The following is a 6,000-nucleotide window of genomic DNA, read 5'->3' as shown; positions in this document are numbered from 1 at the left end:
ATGGATCACTCTGTAGCAACATGAATACATGGCATAAAAATAACATCACGGAAATGACTTAATGAAATTTTAAGTCCCTGAAATCAGCAACATCACGAGAGCTACTTTGCATGCTTGTGCTAATCACCACATTGATCACAAAAATACATGGCATACACCCCTGTAAAGATGACATGTCATAGCCCAAAACACATGTAGAGCTCAAGACCAAATGCAGCACACAATAATCATGGAAAAAATGACAAATGCTCATAATCTGGTAAGAATCAGGAACTAACATTTTGTAGCACTCTTGCAACAGCAATTTGGGCATCAAGATGGACTCAAACAAGCATGGCACAATGGAACAAAATGAAGAGCATCTCATGATGAACATTTTGATATATGGCACGCGCAAAACGAAGCTATGGATGCAGAGTTACGCTAGGTCAAACCAGTGCACATAAGATGAAAATTCTGGAACATAGTGGAAAACTACCAATGCAAAACGGGATCCACGTCGGGGGTAGCTCGTTCTCTGCTACAGAATGGCGCCGGGGGAAGTCAACGGGAATGGCGTGGAGGCGTGGAACTCCGGCGAGCGTCGGGAAGGCCGTGAATGGGTAGATCGGGCGCGGGGCAACCCATTCTCGGCGAAGGGGCGGCTTGGGGCGGCGCAAGCGCGTAGATCGGGGCGGCCATGGTGTTCCTGCGAGGTTCATGGAGATAAGAGAGCTCGTGAGGGAGAGCAAGAGCAGAGGAGAGAAAGGGAAGGGAGAGGGACGGGTCCGGCCTGCTGGAGGTCTCCGGCGGAGCTCCGGCGAGGAGCTCCTCCCCTGGAGCTCGGGAGCGAGTAGCACGGGGCGCTCGGGAGGAGAGGGAAGACGGCGGCGCGGCGGATCGGGCCGGGCGCGCGACGGCGGCATGGCTCGGGCCCGGCGCGGCGTGGTGCGGGCCTGCCCTGGGCCAAGCGGGCCGCGGCGCGGGGAGGCGCTCGGGAGACGGCGGCGCGACACGTGGCAGGCGGGGATTGGGCGTGGGCGGCGGCGGAGACTTTGTCCGGCGGCGCGCGGACATGTCCGGCGACGGAGGAAGAAATGTCCGGCGACGCGAGGAGAGGCTAGGTTGGGGTTCATCCGTGAATTTTCGGAGGGAGACCCATATATATAGGTAGAGGGAGTTAGGAGAGTCCAAATGAGGTGCGATTTTCGGCCACGCGATCATGATCGAACGACCGAGAGGATGGAGGGGGTTTGGATGGGTTTTGGGCCACTTTGGAGGGGTGTTGGGCTGCAACACACACAAGGCCTTTACGGTTTCTCGGTTAACCGTTGAAGTATCAAACGGACTCCAAATGGCACGAAACTTGACAGACGGTCTACCGGTAGTATACCAAGACCGCTTGGCAAATCTCGGCTCATTTCGAGAAAGTTTAACACCCGCACACGAAAAGAGACAAAAGAGGGGCACCGGAGGACGTAGGAGCGCCGGATTGCAAAACGGACAACGGGGAAAATGCTCGGATGCATGAGACAAACACGTATGCAAATGCGATGCACATGATGACATGATATGAAATGCATGACACGCAAACAAATGACAAGGCAACAACAGCGAATAACTGGAAGACACCTGGCGCAACGGTCTCGGGGCGTTACAGCTTGTGCCAGGAGAAATTGCTCCTCGCCTCCTCCATCAAGAGGAGGCAGATGTCGTCGCCCCTGTCGGTTGCGGTGTCGACCACCTCGAACTCGGCGGCGGGGCAAACCTCTGAGCTTGGCTTCTCCGAGCGTTGGTTTGGTCGGTCGTAATAAGGGTCGTGTGTGGTAGACACACTTTTTGATGGCAAGCTCAGCATGGTGCTCCGGCATGAGCATCTTCTAATATGTGACCTTCTTGCGCCCTGGGCGGACGGCGGACAACGAGGTCGAATGTGTCCTATCTATCAGACTTGTGCCATGTGGTCTTCGCCTCTTGGCCCAGTCGAGGGGTAAACCGCACACCATGATCCTCTAGAGCACTCTAGAACTTTCTGTAACCTTCCAAAAGCTTCTAGAGCCACCCGGGGCTTTTCCAAGCATCATCGAGACCTCTCGAAACATTTCTAGGATCATCCGGAACAATCCCGGTTCCTAATATCTTATTCTCTCTTATCTCATAGCTCTCCTGCAAACTACTAGTCGTTTAGCGTGTGACCCTACAAGTTTGGTAATATGTGGAGATGACTCAGAACTCTTTTCGATCAATAATTAACAACGAGATCTAGACAACCATGATAATTCCCGCATATTCATAAAGATCTTTATTGAGCAAACATTTTATTCGCATACAATTTCATTTCATTCGCAATACATTACAAAACCCAGGTGAGACTTATGAAGCAACACCTTGATCACTATACCAAATTGAGTATCTCTTCATCGTCGCACGAGCAAATCCTAGTCTTGAACCATCTAGCACCTTGACACACTTTTTCGGTGTGGTTGTAAGCTGCATTTATGATCGCCCAATTACGAGTAACGTTCGGCAATCCCAAAGCGGTCGTTCGGTATGAAGGTACGTTGTTCTCATGGTCTAAGAACATGAGTAAACGTTTCACATAATATGATAATACTCACAACATAGTGACGATAGGATCTCACAGTATATCATAAATTGGGTCTATCCAACACCATTTTCTTCCAACAATGTGTTCTCATTATTGCTCACATCCTTATTACTCTTGACAATGCCCTGTGATCAGGAAAAATTAATCATATGCAATATACGAGCTAGTCTTAGAGGTGAGACTAGGGATCTGTTTGGTGTTTATGTTTTCACATATGCAACTGGGTTTTCCTCTGAATCTCATATCTAAAAACCATTATAATTATAACACATAATATAAACTTTTAAATATGAACATGAAAATAAAATAATATTTTATTATTAACTCTAGGACATATTTCCTACTGTCTTCATCTTTGTTACATTAACAATGCCCATGGTTAATAAAACAAAACCATCAACAATACATGAGCTAGTTTAGAGTCCTGAATACAGACCTATTTGGTGTTTATCTTTCTGCACATACAACTAGGTTTTATTCCAAATCTCACATTCAAGAACTAACACAAATTCTAACATAAAAAGTATAAACTTAAGTATGAACATGGAAATAGAATAATAACAACTTTTGTTATTGCCTTTAGAGTATATTTCCAACATACGTCACAGATTTTGCTAAATATTCTCAAATTTTTATCATGACACCATGCGAGGTTTAATGTTTTTCGGATTCCGTTTTCATTCTTTAGAATAAAAAAACTATGAGATCCATGTCCGGGGTCAAGTCTTGGCACCCAGATATTTGGAATTCCTTTTCTTCTATTGTATAAGTCCTAAATAAAGATTGAAGAGCACAAATTGAAAGTTTCAATCCATTTTGCCAACTTTTTTCACGCATTTAAATTTGAATTATATTCACTAAATGACTAGGAATTCATTAGTGGCTTAAAATAGCAAATGAACCCCAAAAATGTCAAAAGTTGATATGAAACATCTGATTGTGTATTTGTGTGTAGATTTTTGTAATGTCAAATGATTAATCATGACACTATGCCAATTTTCATGTGTTTAGACTTTCCTTTCTTTTTTATAATTAAAAACAAGTAAAGTCTATTTTAGTAGAATTATAAAAAATAGAAGAAAGAAAATAAAATAAACAAAGAGGATAAAAGAAAGAAGAAGAAAACTTTACCTAGTGTTGGCTTTCCGCCGAGTGTATTTTTGACACTCTCACAAAGGTCGTGTTTGCTGAGTCACCGATGAAATACACTTGGCAAACAACTCGGCACTAGGCAAAACCAGCGATTCCGGTGATACTGTTCACTAGAGAGTAGTCCTCGCCATCTCCGGCCCGGCCCTGTCGGCCCACCCAGGCCCGGCCCTAGGCCCGATGGGCTAGCCCGTGGGCCGGTCTTGGGCCTGAGTTTTGAGCCCACCAACAGGGCCTGGACGGGTTTGGGCTTGGCATTTTAAGGAAGAGGCCCGGCCCACGGCCCTAAGCCCTAAGGGCTTTTCAGGGCTTTTTACCAGATGGCTGGGCTTGGGTTTGAAAAGTAGGCCCGTTGGTAGTGCTTGGGAGGGCCTGGGCCTTAGTTTTCTGGCGTGGGCTCTTTTAGGTCCGACCCGGCCCACGGCCCTAAGCCCTAAGGGCTTTTCAGGATTTTTTACCAGATGGGCCGTGCTTGGGCTTGAAAAGTAGGCCCGTTGGTAGGGCTTGGAAGGGCCTGGGCCTTAGTTTTCTAGCGTGGGCTTTTTTAAGCCTGGCCCGGCCCGGCCCATAGCCAGGTATAGTAGAGAGCATCCATTTTGAACTGGCTACGAGCTTAAAAAATTATGAAGGCGGTTAGATCAAACGCCAGCTTGGAGAAGTTACATCGGACTAAAAGAAAATCGAGCAGATTGTGATGACCGAGGTCGTGCAGATTTCAACCAATATAAAACTGCTCCGGTAGGAGATTTACGAGCATATTTTAAGAAGAACTCCAAGTGTACTACTACCCCATAAAACAATATCGGATCAACATGCAAATCGTATCAAACAATCGCTAGGCGGCACGCCGCGGGCATGCTCTTATGTCTGCTTGCACCTGACTGCTGGAACCTTTTCCTTCCCTTTTTTTGCATGTCGTGAAAATTTGCTATCTAGTAATTCCGCAAGACACTTTGTTGGACCAAGGTGCATAGTGCCATTAAGGGGGTGTTTGTTTTCAGGGACTTTTTTTGTAGGGACTAAAAAAATCCCTCTTAAAGATTTTTTTATCAAACGGGAGGGACTTTTTAAGGACTAAACTAGGCATTTAGGACTAAATGAAAAAACTCTCAAGGAGAGTATTTTTGGGACTTTTTGAAACTTTTTCAACAATGCCCCTCCATGCACTCATTGACCCGCCATCCCATGATGTTGTTTGATTGATATTTTTCTATATACTAGGGGCAACATGGTTATTTAATAACCTCTAGGAAGGGACTAGGGACTTTTTAGTTTCTGGAAACAAACAAGAAAGGATTTTTTAAAGACTAGAGACTTTTTAGTTGGGACTAGAAAAAGTCCTAAGACTAAAGAACTAAACACCGCCTAAGTAGTGACCAAGGTAATCCAAAGGGTGAGATGAGATGATAGCATAGCATTCCACTCCAAGGAAACGGAATCTTGAAGATCTACGAGCCACGCGTATGAATGTTGATCACCGGTACAGTACTGCTGGTACGTGCGTACTAGTGAGATTTTTGGAAAATACTACCCCACGGACCCTCGCAATCTCTATCCCTGCCGTCTCTGTTCTCTGTAATGGCCGGAGACCACGTACCGTTACCGTCTTTACTCTCTGTCTAGGCTTTTTGGTACGCTGACTGGTTCTTGCGGACGCATGGCGATTTATTTATTTTTTTTTTAGAAAAGGAGGAAGCATGGCGATGATACGGCCGATGCACGGAGACGATTAACTGAAGTGACGAAGGGGCCCACGGCCCACATGCCCGTTTTAAATTATGCACGGCGGTTGGGAGTAGTACTTGCATCGGAGCCATGAAGACAGCCTCGGGGCCGGCGAGGGTCCTGTTGCTGTTGGTTTGTTTTCAAAAGTTTGCGGAGGGAAAGATCCAAGGAGCGAACGGAGGAGTACAAAGGCGTTCCCATGTTCCGTTTTGCAAGAGCCGGCAAGTGTGTGACTGCGCGGGCCGGCGAGCGTTGCGTCGCCTCCTCTCTTTTTTGCCCTGCATTCCAATGCGCGGCGAGCTTCTAGGCGGCGGCACTGACCGCAGGCCGCATGCGACGGAGTACAAGAATCAGAACCTGATGGTGTCGCAAGTTTCACGTCTTGACGAAATATACAAGAACCCGTTTGATTTCCGTTTAGAAAGTGGATTCCTCGTTGAGGCAAAACAAAACAAAACACACCGGAGGAGAAGGTGGAGGCGTTCCTACGCCAGCCGCCACCACTGGTTCCATACTTGCATCGTTCTTGCTTCACACAC

Source organism: Triticum urartu, chromosome 2, assembly GCF_003073215.2.
Source record: "Triticum urartu cultivar G1812 chromosome 2, Tu2.1, whole genome shotgun sequence".
In the NCBI taxonomy this organism is placed as follows: domain Eukaryota; kingdom Viridiplantae; phylum Streptophyta; class Magnoliopsida; order Poales; family Poaceae; genus Triticum; species Triticum urartu.
The sequence above is the reverse complement of the archived record's forward strand: the minus strand, read 5'-3'. Positions refer to the sequence as shown.